The sequence below is a fragment of the Lissotriton helveticus genome, chromosome 5_1, assembly GCF_964261635.1.
Source record: "Lissotriton helveticus chromosome 5_1, aLisHel1.1, whole genome shotgun sequence".
Lineage (NCBI taxonomy): Eukaryota > Metazoa > Chordata > Amphibia > Caudata > Salamandridae > Lissotriton > Lissotriton helveticus.
The window spans coordinates 1,051,100,623-1,051,119,016 of record NC_136065.1 but is presented as its reverse complement, the minus strand read 5'-3'; positions in this window follow the sequence as shown (position 1 = coordinate 1,051,119,016).

The following is an 18,394-nucleotide window of genomic DNA, read 5'->3' as shown; positions in this document are numbered from 1 at the left end:
TTGTCACGTGTTGTAAACTGAAAAACAGGCTTCATATGGAGCATAACGCCTACTGTGGATAGTGGAGCTGCTTTTTGAAAGGACTGAAAGTTAGGATGTGGAATGAAGTCTAGAACAAATTGCATGATAACTGATTGTGTTTACTGTACCCCAGCTTCATGTCAAAGGAGAAGCAGGTTGCTAATTTCTTTATTAAATAGTATCCCAGTTTGTTAACAGTATTCCACTTCACATGGAACTAACTATTTGTGCAACAAATAAATTAGATTGCTTTTAGAGCAGGTGTAATTGACATACCCCGTTAGAAAATTGTCTTGTCCCTTGTCTCAGGTCCCCTTCTACTTCAACACCTCCTGCGGTATGGCACGCAATGACACAAGGCGCTCTTGGTCAGTGCCGGAGTTCAAGCAGATTGATTTGGCAATGTTTGGCTCTAGACTATCTTCATGTCAATGCTGGCATCTAACATTGGGAAACATGTAATAAAACCCTACCTGGACCCTACAATATTCTGCAGTGCTCATGATTCTATTTTATCTATAGTAATTCTCAAATTAAGGCAGACTACCTGCCTCCAAAGTTACTCAGTGGTGAAAGTAAATCCACACTTACAACCAGCAGGCCTTTTATGTATTTCTGTATGGATAGTCCTTTGCTGCAATTCAGATATTTCAGGTTAATTTAACAATCCACGTCAGATCCAGAAAGATGCATTTTATTGCCTAAAATTACTATTTGCCACATCCATGCAAGAACTGAGAAGTGTTGGTGCACACTTCATAAAAAATTATTTGTTTCTGGTAGCCCAACTTCATCCTGATGCAATTCATCTTAACCTCTTAGGTTTCCTCTGGGCGGAATTGTAATCTGTTTTTTCAATTTTAGCTCATGTGTAGCATCACCGAACTGGCCAGTTCAGCACACAACTGTTTTGCAATTGCCTTCTGAATGGAAAAACAAGCAACACAAAGTCAACTTCACCCTGGGCATTGGGCTTCCACTTACCTTAGGGAGGACAGTTAAATCCTCTAAACAAATTAACAAATAATAAGGGACTATATTCATCGCAGTTGCTCCTTATATACTATTAGGAAAAGGGTAAACTGCTTTCCGATCAACAAAGAAAGAGACACTTACTGGAGAGATGGTTCGTGTTCTTCAGCAAAGCATTTTGATACTGAATTATTTACAGAGTAATATTCTGTACTCTCTTTGTTGATGTTTTAGTTTTGTAATTAAATAGGCAATGCACACAATACCAACGTATAGCTTAGCCTTGAAACTCAAGCATTCTGGTCAAACTTGTCAATGTAAATAATCGGCTATCCCCTGAAAGCCTGGTGTAAAACATTTCAGATATTTCAGTTAAGGACTTCAGTATATGCAGGCCACAGCTACATTAGCACACATCACCCCCTTAAATAATATTGAAAATAACTAATCGAATTTTCATACATGATGGAAAGACGAAAGGAAACATGAGAAAATAGAAGAAAACACACACGTGCTAGAGAGTTGAATGGGCAAATCATACTATAATAACAGATAATCATTCATGTTTGTTTGTTAACAACACAATTCCTTTTCCCATTTCATCTACATTCTTTAGTATGTGTCACTTACTTCATGCGCGTCTCTAATATGATTATCACACAAACCAGATCCTCCTCTATCATGTGCGCTGACACAGGAATTGGCATTAATAGAAGTCTCACCATTTCCTTCCACTATGGGCTGGGAGATGACCAAAAATTCATTGCCCTCACATTCCTCGTGGGGACACTTCACACACTCACCCAGTGGCCCCTCCAGCAGGGACACTCTAGTACGGTTCCATACCTTTCCTTCTTTAGTTCGCAGAGCACTCCTGAACACTTCAATCACTTCTCTGGGATCAGACTGAGAAGCTAACCATTTCCTAGCACAATGCAAACCAGTTGTACTTCCTTAATGCCCTATTTACTGATCATCTTGCCCATGCATACCTTAGAACCCGTTCTTATCTTGTGCTTTGTCAGTAATTCTGTAAGTGAGTAGCACAGCTTGAAGCAGTTTCTTCCACTAAATCCTAAACTGCCAAGTACATATATTTTTACCACCCTATTAAACCACTCAACTTGACTTACTGCCTCAGGGTGGAATACTGCTAATCTCCTATGGCGTATGCCACACTTTGTAAAATAATCATTCATTTTGGCACTCATGAATCAGAGGTGATTATCCGATAAAGTCTCTTTAAAGTCCTTCTCTACATAATATTTTGTTCAATTAATTCAAGAATTGTTTCATTGGCAACTCTCCCCATCATCCTGAAATCGGCTCTCTTTGATAAACAGTGAAATACTCCAAATGCTTCTTGGTACTACTGCACACAATCACCTATATCATTTTCTAAATTCATTCACTGTCCCTTCAGTGAATCTCCAGGTTTAGATTCCACAAAAAAGTCCTTTTTTAATTTGTAACTGTGCATACATAAGCCCAATAGTGCATCCGCCTTCAGCCCCTTCCTTCTCAATGCCAATATGAGTACAATTTGATCTCTTCAAATTAAAACCTACTTTTCAACTTCTAACTCATCTTGCGCTTTCAAGTATGCCTACAATTCCCCAATGGCTTCTAATTCTTCCTGTCAACCAGCATTAATTGTTCTCCAAACAAAATTTGAGTCCTTAATCATATCACTATACCATTCCTCTTCTACAGTAGTACCCAAACCACCTCTCCTACTGCCCACACATAGAGTTAATAACTGCTGCAGTGAATGTGATTTCACTTTCATACTTTTGTGCTTGAACACATTGTCCCTTCTCTAATGGCAACCTGGGCATGCAATCCACATGTACACTTTTCGCTCCAGGAAAATATTCTACCCTGTACTTCAAGGCTTTCAATTTTGCTGCTAGATTCAGTAGTGGCTTCTGATCCTCTAAACATTGTTTTCCACATAAGAATCTCCTGTAATGCTCTGAATTCCAGACAGGCAAGCAATTGTTTTTCTATCACTGAATAATTCCATTCTGGTGTCAAGAATGGTTTGATCCATACATCATCACCCATTCTTCCTGTAATTTCCACGATGCAATAAAAAAGCACAAATTCCACAATTTCTCGCACCGCACTTACAGTACACTCCTGCACCACAATAAAAGATTTCAAACATGAAGCTTGGGCAATTTCATTCAAAGCTTCACTTTCCTCTTGTCTGCAGTTGAATTTGCCATTTTTCTTCCAAAGGTATTCGAAAGGTTCTATTTTCTTCGCATATTTATCCATAGGTTTGGCTAAGAACTCTTTGAGACCCAAGAATGACCAAGTTGTATTTTTTGTAACCAATTTTATTGACTTCGCCGTGCAAACACAAATCAATCGCCAGTACAATTGTAGTCACCCACATGCTCTCTTGCAATGAAACTTAATTACTCATTAATATTAAGAGACCTCAGTAGTCGAACTATTTCCATCATATCTTCTCATGTTTCCAGGGGCAGCCTTGGGGCTTTTCTAAATTGGCTTTTCCAGTGCTGCACACCAGTCCATTCCTGCCCTCCATTCAGTCACCATGGGTGCCGTTGCCATCTTCCACTGGCAGGAAATGTCCCTTTTGGCACTTATCATTGTCATACTGATGAGGTCCCTATACCCCATTGTGTGCCACAGATGATCTAATATCTCAAGTATAGCTTTTGTGGGCGTCATTGTAAGCATGTTTCCCAAGAGCTGGGACAGGAAGGACATTATCTGTTTCTAGTATGTAGCGATTAGTAGCCATGACCATGTCTTATGGAAGAAATCTGAATCCACATGGGGGCAGGGGAAGCAGGTTGGCACTGTCATCTTTCCTACCCAGCAGTGACTCCTGTGGGTGAGGTGTGTACAGTGGAGGTAATTCAATGGTACTAGCCTTAGTCGAGAGGCAAGTTTGTGAGGAGCCATATGGGCTACTTTCTAGTCCACAACCTCCAATGGTTTTATCCAGGCCTCCCACTTTCACCTCCTGGGGATAAGGACATCAGATGCATTGTTAGTAATGATCCGGTATAAGCGGGATATCCCCATTCCCATTTTCCCCATTAACAGCTTGGCCTCCAGGGGTTAAATTCAGGGGCCATGTCAAGCTGCTCCCTGTACACAGCATGGGCATGTCTGAGCTCCAGGTACTTATGGAACTGAGTTTTGGCAAGGGTAAAGTCTTTCTGAAGATCTTGAAATGATGTAATGTGGTTCCCCTGCCAAATATCACCTACGATCATTTTGTCCAAAGTTTGGAAGCCTGAAAGGTCATCTGTGTGCTGAAAATAGTGACCGTCCACAACAGAGTCTGCTGGGTGAGTTTGTCATTCCACCACATAAAGTGGAGCAACCCATGGCAGGTCATGAAGACAATTCAAGTTTTCCAGAAGTTGCCTAGGGAACGGGTTACCATACAGGATCCCCATGATGTCGTCCAGGTCCAGGAGGCCAAGTTTGTCACCGTACTTGGAATCGTCCCAACCACTAGTCAGCCAATCATTGACCAGGAGCATCTGCACCGCCCGATAATACAGTTGGACGTGCGCCACTACCTACCTTTGCTTCGTACGCTGTGTATGAAGTTCGAAGAACCTATATAAAATCGTGTGACTTGTTTAAGTGCATTAGGCCTCGTAAATTGTAATATTCCTTCAATCCTTTCGTTATACAATCTATGAGTTTTCAGCAAGCCTTAAACCAACGCTCTCTGAAGAGCTGACAATTCTGCCTCATGTTGATAATGTTTTGCTGGTAACATTATTCAATACTTTGAAAAACTTTATTGAGAAGCTGTACATTGGAGGGGAATAACAAAAGCAATGTGTGATGAGAGTCCATGCAAGGAAGTGAGTGGCATCAGGAAAACTGCCAAAAATTATGACAGTGCCATAGGTCGCTTCTACTCGGGCCACTAGAATTATGCGGTATGGGAGGGACATGTTATGCAGCAGCGTTGAGTCAATTAAGCAGCAAAAAAAATCTAATTATGCCGCATAATGCGGCACATTTTGTCATAGTATTGCTTCGTTATTTTGTCATATTTCCACTTGTTCACACTGTCTGAGCATTGCTTGAACCCCAGTAGCACCCAAACATAGCAATAAGCGACAGAAAGGTGACCAGTCAAACTTTGCAAATGGCAATACGTATTGCTGCGTTTTTAGTACTTTTGAACCTTTTGAATAATGCAGCAGATGCTGCATTGTGTGGCAAGGTAAGCGCAGCGCTCGCACAATTGCATAATTCCAGTGGCTCTGCTTATTCTCATACCATTATTGGTCTGTTAATGTAGCTGCGGCTGCCCGAGGCCACCGCAGGAGGCCACTCAAGAGGGCGGCCCTGTAGTGCCATCGGGCAGCCCACACCCCTCTTTCCTCCCAAAAGGGGCAGGGGCTCTAAGGGAGTCCCCTCCTGGGCGCGGACAGTGCCGCGTCATGTCCGGTGCGGGAGGCGGGGCGAGGGGTATATATGTCCCCCTCGCCACGCTGACGACCTCTTTGTCATCGCACCGGACACGCGCGGCTGCTGCCTCATGGGACACGCCGTCTCCCACCCTACCGCTTACCCGGCGTGGTCGGTAGTAGGAAGCATGGTGAGAATGTTGTAATCTTGTACTTTTTTCGTTGCAGGCGGAGTTACAGGGCGATCTGGAAGCAAATGGGTACAGAAGGGTACCTCTGCACGGCACACCGTTGTTTAAGGGAGAACGCCAGATTGCTAAATATTGCCTTTTATCTCAACTGAAGGGAGGCAGGGCTTTTAGAAGACAAAAGCCTGGGACCATCCAGCCAACCATCCCAGAAGACAAATTAGCAGGACACAGAAATTGGATGTACGGTATTTAATAGGGAATAACTATCTACTGTCAGATAGCTCAGGGGGCTAATACGCCTAGTGCATGTTTCTTTTTTGTGAACAGGGCCGAACTGACTACCGGGCAGTTTGGAATGCTGCCGAGCTGCTGGCTCATTTTATTGCAGTGGGGGCTGATTTCGTTCATGGAGACCTGCGTGTGATTCGAAATACTAAACGCAAAACGAATTTCGTTTAGTACACGCAGGTCTCCATCAACGAAATATACCCCCAGCTCAGAGGCATTCCAAACTGCCCGGTAGCCAGTCCGGCCCTGTTTGTGAACACCAAAAACAGGTTTAACTTAAGCTGTTCCCTTGTGGAAATCGGATGTTGATAACATGATCGCTGTTTGGTGAGTTCGACAATACATATATGGGTTTCGTGCACCTCTGAAAATCAGAAAACCTGAGGACACCTCAATTATTGAATTACGCAAACGCTAGAGTCCTTTTTTAGGAGTATGCTTTCGAGTGTGCATGTACTGGGCTGCACATTTATTGCATTAATCTCTATAACTATCCTTTTATGCCTCATTCCACCTACGGCCTTTGCTTCTAGACACGGATAATGGCGTGTCTCTTCCTTTTAAATCAGATAATCGGAGTGGGAGCTCCGGTGGAGCAGCCCAGTCGACCCCAGACGGGCACTGTTGCCCTTGATCTGGGAGCTCCGGGCAGTTCACCCAGTCGACACCCGCCGATCGGTGTGGGAGCTCCGGTGGAGCAGCCCAGTCGACCCCAGACGGGCTTCGCTGCCCTTGACCTGGGAGCTCCGGGCAGCTCACCCAGTCGACCCCAGCCGTTCGGTGCGGGAGCTTCGGTGGAGCAGCCCAGTCGACCCCAGACGGGCATTGTTGCCCTTGACCTGGGAGCTCCGGGCAGCTCACCCAGTCGACCCCAGCCGATCGGTGTGGGAGCTCCGGTGGAGCAGCCCAGTCGACCCCAGACGGATATCGTCACCCTCAGGCCGGGAGCCTCGGCTAGCTCACCCAGTCGACCCCGGCTGAGTTTCCCCCCCCCCCCCCCTTCCTTCGAGGAATTCTGTAAGGTTGCTCATTCGGTGTCCTCAGGGTCTCCGCTTGATCCACTGCCCCCCAAGTTTTGGAAGGCCTTTCACGCAGAACTTTTTCTGCCGCTGTTTTCGATCTGCCTCCAATCCTTGGAATCGGCGTCGGTGCCAGAATGCTGGAAGTTGGCAGTGGTGTCACCTCTACTAAAAAAGCCAACCTTGGATCCGGCCTGTCTTTCCAACTACAGGCCGATCTCCTTGCTCCCTTTTCCGATCAAGATCCTGGAAAAGTGGGTGACCCGCTCCCTCTCTGGCTTCCTGGAGAACATCGGGTGGTTCGATGAGGCCCAGTTTGGCTTCCGCCCTGGACATGGGACGGAGTCCGCGCTGGTGACCGTACTGGACAATCTGCGTTCGCGTGTCGACAGTGGTCGGGCAGCCTTTTTAGTGCTGCTCGACATGTCGGCCGCGTTCGACACGGTCTGCCACCGGACCCTGATCAGGAGGCTGGAGGAGTGCGGGGTCACCGAGGGGGCTAGAGATTGGCTGATCTCCTATCTTGGTGGTAGGCAACAGCTGGTCTCACTTCCGCCATTCAGCTCTGAGCCAAGGAGTACAGGACAGGGGGTTCCACAGGGCTCGGCCATCAGCCCTATACTGTTTAACCTGTACCTCCGCCCTTTAGTCCAGCTAATAAAATCTTTCGGTGTCTCGGCATTCAATTATGCCGACGACACCCAGCTGGTCTTCTCCTTGGAAGGGAACAATGCGGTCTCGCTGGATACTTTCCATCGCTGTATGGCAGCCACAGCGGACTGGCTACGAGCTAATTCCCTGCAATTCAACAGCTCGAAGACGGAGGTGCTCCACTGTTCTACTGATCGGATTCCGCGGGCACTCCCCGAGAACTTTTGGCCCAGCACCTTTCCTGAACCAGTGCGGGCATTGGAATCAGCCCGTAACTTGGGGGTAATGTTTGGCCCTAATTTACAACTTGACATACACGTCAATAAAACTACTGCAACGTGTATGATGCTGCTACGCATGCTTCGCAAAGTTCTGCCTCTTCTCCCCGCCCAAGCGAGGCCGGAAGTAGTCCGTGGGACCATACTAAGTCGTCTCGACTATTGCAACGGACTTCTTCTGGGGGCCCCAAAAAATTTGATTGGGAAGCTTCAGCGGGTGCAGAACATGGCCGCTAAGCTGGCCCTTTCCCGTCCCAGGTCTAGCTCCTCCACTCTTGCGTTACGAGATCTGCATTGGCTCCCGGTAGATCTGCGGGTTCAGTTTAAAGCGGCATGCTTGGTTTTTAGAGCTGTACACCTTTCGGGCCCCATCCCTCTGCAAAATATGTTTGCATGGTACTCGGCCCCACGGCTCTTGCGGTCTTCAACGGCTCACCTCTTGGTGGTGCCAAGGTTTCAAAGAGTGAGGATGGGCGGCCGCTCTTTTGGCGTGGCTGCAGCTAAGTTGTGGAACTCCCTCCCACTCTCCTTGAGGAGTCATAAGGACTATCTTCCGTTTAGGAAGGCTTTAAAAACGTATCTATTCCCTAATAATGCTTGAGCGGTCATTCAGTCAAAGTGCATGGCTCCCTGATCAAAGCGCCAGGATGCCCTCTGGGTGACAGGTCTTGCGCTCTATAAATATATTAAATAAATAAATAAATAAATAAATAATAGCTCTTAATAATGAAGGTTGTTATATGCTGACTCTTCTTGGGGTCATCAGCCGTGTTTCATAGTCATTATGTAATTCATGGGGGGCAGAAACGCCATTACTCCTTGTAATTATGGGCGCATCTCATATTTATTGATAGGGTCCTGCAAAATAAATTGCAAAAAAAAAAGTTGTTAATCCATTACCTTCCGCCAAATTGAGGGAAGAAAGGTTATCAATCATAATAAAAAAAGATGATTTAAAAAAAGTTTACTGGACTCATATATCGGAAAAGTTGGAACAAACACCATTTGTTAAAGGAATCCATAAGGCAAAACTGTAAACCCAGGAACACCTCCTCTGTCCTAATTTCAAAGTTCATGCAGGGAAAGGCATCGAGGACACTAGTCACAAAGTTTATTTTGTAGTGCTTTAGTAGCAAAAAAATTCCAACATTTTCAAACTAGGAAGTGGGAGATTTTGAAAACAAATCGGGGGAATGCATTTTTCTCATTGGTTTATATTCTACCAGATGCAATTTTAGGCGTGAGACAACTAAAATAAAGCCATTTCTACTTAAAAAAAAATCAGGAGCCTTCTGTCTCATTTGGGTCCTTTGGCATGTATGGTAGCACTACAATAGTACTACTAAAGTACAGCTGAAGTACTACTCAATGCTGTTCACAAACTTACGAGTGTAAATCTTCACCTCCACCTCTCCGGTCTTTTATATGGGGTGATCCTCACACACGTATGTTTACTCATTAGTTGTAAATGTGGGCTGGACCAGGGGAATGTCTGAAAAAAGGGTATACTTACTGCTAAATGGGAGGGCTGTAGGGAAGATAAAGGAGGTGTCAGGGCCCTCAGAGGAGTCAACTACAGCTTGTGACACCTATTGCCCTTGCGAAATAGTCACATTTTTTACACGGATGTCCCGAAGAAAACATTCCTTTTTCCCTTCATTCTTATTTTTTTTCTGGCGTGCTAACAATTGATAAATTTGACCACATAAACCTGGCATCAAGGTCACACTTCTTAGATTGCAAAAATCACAGTGCTCGTTGAGACGTTTAGACCCGTGTTGTCGTTTTAATGTCATCAAACTGACTTTAAAGTTACAACCCCCTTTTTAAATTTAAGGAAAACAGTTCCCCTACTTTCTGTGAAAACATGGTCTTTTTCTAGGAACATTCAATTCCAGGAGTTGAAATGCATCAGCAGAAGTGTAAGGCGGGGGAGTCTCCTGTGTGTGAAATTAATGAATGGACAGAGAGGTATCCGATTCTTCTTGCCAGGGTGCCTGCTTACCTGAAAAATGTAAATGTGCACAACTGGTCAATCTGCAAATAAAGGGTGCTTGAAAGCCAGGCATTTACGTTGATTAATGGAATCACTTGACGCTTCCTGATGACGCAGATTTATTCTTTTTGAGTGGTATTGGAAAGGAGTTATCAGCTGAGCGGTGAAGTGTGTGCTTTTAAAGGGGCGTAACACAGACCCCACGCGGAAGGGGCTGCAGGCTGCCTTTGTTACGCTTGTAACTATTCTCCACTGCTCCAACTAGGATTCAATTCCGTAGCTCTCTGGTTAAAGGCACAGACCTCTGCAGTGCATTAGAGATCACGTATTGTACAATAGTGCATTTCCTACTGATTAACTTAATTTGAATTTTTTTTACATTTAAGCTGTGTGTTATTTTATATGTGCATACCTGACGATGAAAGACATAAAACAGTTGCAAAATACTTAAGGGCATATTACTAAGGGCCATTATCGCCACTTTAGCGGGACTTTTTCCCGCAGAAGTGGCGATAATTTTATCGCCCTATTACCAAGCTGTCGCTAACACAAGTTAGCGACAGCTTGTAGGCGATAGCGGGCATTTGGGCCCACTTTGCATGTCAGCGATAATTAACGCTAATGACATGCCAAGTGGGCGTGCCAAAATGTCAGTGACTGAAAACAGTTGCTGCAATCGCTATCGCCTATGATCAACAAAGGCGTAGTTTTGGAAATATTCGCGCTAAGCGCGAATATCTCCAAAAGCTAACGCCTGCCCTGACCAGTTCTTAGCCATGTTATCCAATGAGAGGTGGATAACATGGCTAAGAGCATTGTCACGGTAATGCCTAAATATCGCTGTATTGACAGCGATATTCACGCATTACGTCTGTTTTTTATCGCTCCTGGGATAAACCTTGCTAATAGCAATGTATTTCAACGATAAAAACAGGTGAAGGGCGGTGATAGAAATATTCCCGCTAAGCCAACACAGCGATAATTATCGCTAGTTGTTGGTAATATGCCCCTTAGTTTTTTTAGCCACACCATTGACCCTGACCCTCCGCACTTGCCCCGCCCCATTGTGCACAACCTTACTTTTTTCAATGCACTTCGACCGTTGCAGTAAATAAGCAAAATGAATAAAACTCGCAGTTATACGCTTGTATTTCAATAACTCAGCATGCATTCATTGGATCACGAATTACGAAGTAAGAAATCACTGCAATGTGTTGTGCGTGCCCGCTGCTGCTGTGGATTCCAAGCTGAGCTTCTTCAAAGTTTAATTATATCTGGAAAACGCTCTATTCTCGATGCAATAGCAACACAAGGCCGCCAATTACCTGGATTGAGAATCTTGATTACCCAAAATAATCACTAAATACTCAGATCGGTCGGAAAGATTTTGTTTCTGATTGGTTAGCCCTTCTCGTCCTCCCTTGATGATCAACCAATTAGCTTTTCAATTTCATCCTGCCGAAATCGATTAGGTGATACATCTGTTCCAGAACTGTAAAGACACTGATGTCCAGCTCGATCAAGCTAGGGAGAGGCTGATTAAAGAGCATCCAGCCTTTCATGTTCCTCTCTTTGTGTAGGTTAAGTAGCCATCTTTTGCTGATCAGGCACGCCTTCTGGGATAAAGTAAGCAACTGTGACTTTCCTTAGACTCTGCAAAGTTCTCCAGATACTGGCTGAGAATTATCAGAAAGAGACCTTGCATCAGAAACTGTGTGTGGCAACGCACCAGGGATGGGTTTTTGGGTACTGCGGAGCGAGGACATGTGTAGAAAATATTGATTGAATTGTTTGCATAACCACTTAAGTGCAAAAGGGTTCTGACAATGCCATAGATGGAGAAGTTAGAGAAGAGATGTGTTGGTTTGACAGAGTGAAGGGTGGGTACTCGCTCTTCAGAACGCATGCTGGAAGTCCGAAGGGAGGACAGAGTCTTCAGGTGTGAGGATGGGTTGGAAAGATGAAGGTAGAGGAGGAAGATATTGCAAGTGGAAAATGTGGCATAGGGTTACATGCTAGAACTTGGTTTACAGTCTACATGGTGGATGGGGGCTTTTTCTCCTGCCATGGAGTCAGATACGCATGTGGCTTTTAAGGTGATGGATGGCTGGGGAGCTTCAGGGCTGCAGGTGAAATAAGTCAGGGATTAGGTTTGGGTGGCTAAGTGACATTGGGGCATTGATTGCTGAGTTGAGAGCTTCTTGAAATGAACAAAATGCTTTGGCAGGGGGAAGTTAGTGAAGAAAGTTAAGCAGTAAGGACTCGAAGAACATTTTCCTGGTACAGGAGAGAATCTCAGGATTATTTCCAGGGTGTATGGCAGAGGTGAAGGGGGTGGCGGTGATCATGCGGATAAGTTAACTGTTTTTGTTTCAGGTGGAGAGGCGAATCCAACATTTGGAGATGAGTTTAACATTGACAGTGTTACACTGGCAGTGGCCTGACATGGAATAAATTCATGCACATTTGGGATTAGGGATGACAACTGCCATGTCTATAACTTTGGAAGCTAGTGTTTAGATAGGAATCAACTGTAAGTCGTAATATGTCCATAGACAAATAGATGACAGAGGGAGTAATTCAAAGTGGTGTGGCCAGTTTGCAAGATGGTGAATTCGTTTTGTTGTTTGGCTGAATCCAGTTCTTGGTTAGTGCAGTGAATATAATTAGGGTGGAAATAATAGTCAAAGAGATCACTGACAAAAGTAGTTTTGCTTCCTATAAATTTGCCATTCTTTTGAAAGAATGTTATTTCAGGGTGGTGGGCTGTTCGTTGCGTGGCAGCATTGTAGGGAAAATAGAGGCATTACAGGATGATGAGCTTGGATGTAGGGAAAGTGTGAGTTCATGTTGCAAAGCTGGATCTGAGAAATGGATCCAGAGAGTGGAGATGAGAACCAGCCTATGATGGTCGGTTGATTGTGTGATAGGCGGTCTTTGGTATAAATTAGATTATGATAACAAATATGGTTGTGGTAGGGTAGCTGGTGCTAAGGGGATTCATGATGGTGAAACTAATGTATGGCTGGTTAGAAAGTTTCGGTGTGCATAAGAGATTGGAGACTCACTGTAGGGAGGCTTGAGAAAAGGGTCACCCGTTAGGAGTTAGGGTCGCCCATTAAGGGATAAGGGTGACCTTTTATGGGCTGGTGCTATTAGAGAAGTGGAGAGAGGGGATATTTTCCCCACATCCACATAGCAACACATTTTACACACCTTCCTAGATGCCCAACACTTGAAAGCACACTCATCATTGCCTGTAAGTGTTGACATTTAATTGGTGCAACCACAGTCATGAAATAATGTTCCCAAAGTACACTGCCTTCTATCGTTTATGGTATTATCCGTTGGACCTTGTTACGCGTGCTAACTGGGTACATCCGCCCTTCATGGGGGCTGGTATGAAGAGTTACCAAGAGGTCTGTCATCAAAGAGTCAGTTCCACAGATGCACTCCTGAAACATAGCAAACTTGCTTAGTCACATTCGCTCCATTGTGCCATTTATATCATGCCTTAAAGTCCATGATGAGGGCGGCCACCTCGAAGTGTGTCACAATTCACAGGAATACAGCAGGCTTAATGTTAAACAGATACTAATTTGGATACATCTCTCGTTGTTCAACAAATGACTAATTGTGAAATTGCGAGGGAGAGCCCTGTAGTCAGTGAGTATTGCAGGGACCTAAGTGAGTGTGCTACTGAGTAAACACCCAGAGAGGGGACGGCCACCTTGAAGTAGATCTCACAAACTGGACATATTGCCATCTATCACCAATGTAGATGCATTTTAGAGTAAAAACCCAGGGCCTCATTTATGAGAAGTGACGCATCGCTGCGTGAAAGCAGCGATGCGTCACTTCTCAGTGCGCCCTCCTTGCAACATGATTGATGCATCATATTTACTGTATGACGCATCATGTTGCAAGGAGATACAGATACGTCAGTATTTCTGACGTATCTGTATGGCGCATTGCTGGAGTATGTCACAAAAGTGACACAACTCCAGCAATGTGTCCTTTCACATGGGGCAAGGCCCATGTGAAAGGGCTTGCGCCAGAAAATGTTGACGCATTTGAGTCCTAGAAGTGGCACAGTGAAATCTGGTAGATTTCACTGCATCACTTCTAAGACCCTTTCTTGCGTGGGAACACCCCCCTGCATACATTATACCTGGCGCAGGTATCATGTAGCGCAGGGGTTTACAAAGTGACACATCTACCTAGATGCATCACTTTGTAAATATGGCGCAACAAGGCACTTTTTTTACACTGCTGGTGCGTCGCAAAAAGTGACGCACCAGTGGTGCAAGAGTGACGCAAGGGCTCATAAATGAGCCCCCCAGTATGTCAACTTTGAGATGCCTAAAAATATGATTACCCAAAAAAGTTTGCAAAACATAACAAATCAGAATGTGAAACATTGCAAGGAAAATAGCTGGCGAGCCCAGTAATAAAGTCCGGCAACATGCAATTTAATTTGTACAACAAACTCATTTGATGAGTAATTCATTTCTATTAGAATAACATAACGGGCACGAACAATTTCTTAACCTTGGTTCTAACAACAAATCTTTGATAACAGTTTCGTGCTTTTGCTCTACATTTCCGAGCCAAGATCTAACATGCATATGCTCACTAATACCCTCTACATCTGGACGGTTCTGCAATGAGATTCAGAAAGACCCATCTGTCAGCCATCGCTCCCAGTGGTGAGCATCATGTTGCTGTCCTTTTGGGCAAAATAGTGTCTAAAGTTCCCGTTTGTCTTTATGGTTTGATGTCCTTTGTCATATACCAGTTGGAAAAACACACAGAGAATGGCCCTGGTTGCATGAATTCTGTTGGGACTACTCATAAATGGCAATTAAGAATCATTCATAAGAAATGATCAAGAATATGTCATCAAAACTTTTTTCAGGTTAAGTGCCATCAACACACTAAAACCGGCACCGGGAAACGATTCACTGCCAGTGGCGCTATAGGCGGCTTTCTAACCTCACCGTATAATAGCTCCATCCCCATTTAGAATGTACCATAAAGACTTAATTTAAAAATAATGATGTGTGTTTTTAATAACTTTGACACACAAACAAATATGTAGGAAGCCATTCAGAGCTCAGCGTGCTGCCCACCAAACCATTGGGGCGATGAAGCCACCTCATCTGCTGGTCCTCTGGCAGCTAGCCACCCAATCGAGATTTCCCTGCTGCACCAGTGCGGTATTTACACCAAAAGTGAACCAGCTAACAAGCAAGGATAACATTATCTGTAAATGCAATGCTGGCCAATGGCCTTCTGTGCTTTCTTTAAGTGAACCCCACCAAAAAAGGCGTTTGTTTTTGGAAAACAAAAGGTAAATGTCCTTGAAGACTTGGTGCTTTCTTCCAGTGTCTAAATGACATTTTTAGGGCTCGCCTGCAGATGCGCAGGCGCATAGCTGGCGAAGCTCTATAGTGGCTTATCCAGAGTTTAACCACTGGCGATTCCACTGGCGATTCCATGCAGTGCATGTGCTTTTTAGGTCATTGCGCAAGCGCAAGCCCTAAAAAGCGCGTGCACAATGCCACCAGCCGCCTGCCTGCCTGCCTCGCATTACCACATCAAAGGCAGCCCAGCCTCCCTCCCCCAAGATTCTCAGCGTGCGCTCTTCATTAATTAATTGCCTTGGTCTGTCAGAAGTGCCTGCGGCACTGCTGCTGCTGCCCAGAGCCTCTCATAAATTGTTTCTCATTAAGCCAGACATGACCTCTGTGTGTGTTTTTTGTTTTAACAGTAATTAAAGCCAGGGCTCAACTCTTCAGATCAGTCAAGCCTGCTCACAGGCCTCACAGACTCTCTAGGCAGACCAGGAGGTTACCGACGGGTGGTCAGATGAATACGATGAACAGCCCGATCGTTATCTGTTCGATTTGTCACAGTGAAGAGCTCTGTAGATGGGCAATCAAAAACAAACAGAGAACACCATGCATGGGACAAGCTCGCAAGGGTGAAAAGAGAATTCAAGGTAAATCAGCCACAATAATTAAAGGCCGTCCATTCCTGAAGCAACTTGTGACCTGCTCAGCCGCTGGTAAAAAATAAAAAACTCTAATTCACATTTTCGGCTATTAACTCCTGTAAGATTTGATTAACAGTTCTTCTTGTGACAACGTGGAAGGTGTTAGTGCACTTATTTTTTAATCACACCACACAGCTCCACCGACACAGCTCCACAGCTCCACCGATGCACCCACCACACAGCTCCACCGATGCACCCACCACACAGCTCCACCGAGGCACCCACCATACAGCTCCACCGATGCACCCACCACACAGCTCCACCAATGCACCCACCACACAGCCCCACCGAGGCACCCACCACACAGCTCCACCGATGCACCCACCACACAGCTCCACCGATGCACCCACCACACAGCTCCATCGATGCACCCACCACACAGCTCCACAGATGCACCCACCACACAGCTCCACAGATGCACCCACCACCCAACTCCACAGATGCACCCACCACACAGCTCCACTGATGCACCCACCACCCAGCTCCACCGATGCACCCACCACACAGCTCCACCGACACAGTTCCACCGATGCACCCACCACCCAGCTCCACTGATGCAACCACCGCACAGCTCCACCGACACAGCTCCACTGATGCACCCACCACACAGCTCCACTGATGCACCCACCACAGAGCTCCACCAATGCACCCACCACAGAGCTCCACGATGCACCCACAAAGCTCCACCGATACACCCACCACAGAGCTCCACCGATGCACCCACCACAGAGCTCCACCTATGCCCCCACCACAGAGCTCCACAGATGCCCCCACCACACAGCTCCACTGATGCCCCCACCACACAGCTCCACCGATGCACCCACCACCCAGCTCCACCGATGCACCCACCACAGCTCCACCGACAGCTCCACCGATGCACCCACCACCCAGCTCCACTGATGCAACCACCACACAGCTCCACCGACACAGCTCCACCGATGCACCCACCACCCAGCTCCACTGATGCAACCACCACACAGCTCCACCGACACAGCTCCACTGATGCACCCACCACACAGCTCCACTGATGCACCCACCACAGAGCTCCACCGATGCCCCCACCACAGAGCTCCACCGATGCACCCACAGAGCTCCACCTATGTCCCCACCCCAGAGCTCCACAGATGCCCCCACCACACAGCTCCACCGATGCCCCCACCACACAGCTCCACCGATGCACCCACCACACAGCTCCACCGAGGCACCTACCACACAGCTCCACCGATGCACCCACCACACAGCTCCACCTATGCACCCACCACACAGCTCCACCGAGGCACCCACCACACAGCTCAACAGATGCACCCACCACACAGCTCCACAGAGGCACCCACCACACAGCTCCACAGATGCACCCACCACACAGCTCCACTGATGCACCCACCACACAGCTTCATAGATGCACCCACCACGCAGCTTTACCGATGCACCCACCACACAGCTCCGCCGAGGCACCCACCACACAGCTCCAACGATGCACCCACCACACAGCTTCACTGATGCACCCACCACACAGCTCCGCCGAGGCACCCACCACACAGCTCAACCGATGCACCCACCACACTGCTCTACCGATGCACCCACCACACAGCTCCACCGATGCACCAACTAAGCTCCACCGATGCACCCACCACACAGCTCCACCAATGCACCCACTAAGCTCCACCGATGCACCCACCACACAGCTCCACCGATGCACCCACCACACAGCTCCACTGATGCACCCACCACCCAGCTCCACCGATGCACCCACCACCCAGCTCCACCGATGCACCCACCACCCAGCTCCACCGATGCACCCACCACACAGCTCCACCGACACAGCTCCACCGATGCACCTACCACACAGCTCCACTGATGCACCCACCACACAGCTCCACCGATGCACCCACCACACAGCTCCACCGATGCTCCAACTAAGCTCCACCAATGCACCCACCACACAGCTCCACCAATGCACCTACTAAGCTCCACCGATGCACCCACCACACAGCTTCACCGATGCACCCACCACAGAGTTCCACCGAGGCACCCACCACACAGCTCCACCGATGCACCCACCACACAGCTCCACCAATGCACCCACCACACAGCTCCACCGATGCACCCACCACACAGCTCCACCGATGCATCCACCACACAGCTCCACCGATGCACCCGCCACACAGCTCCACCGAGGCACCCACCACACAGCTCCACCGATGCACCCGCCACACAGCTCCACCGATGCACCCGCCACACAGCTCCACCGATGCAGCCACCACACAGCTCCACCCACCACCCAGCTCCACCGATGCACCCACCACACAGCTCCACCGATGCACCCACCACACAGCTCCACCGATGCACCCACCAACAAGCTCCACCAAGGCACCCACCACACAGCTCCACCGATGCACCCACCACACAGCTCCACCGATACACCCACCACAAAGCTCCACCGAGGCACCCACCACACAGATCCACAGATGCACCCACCACACAGCTCCACAGATGCAC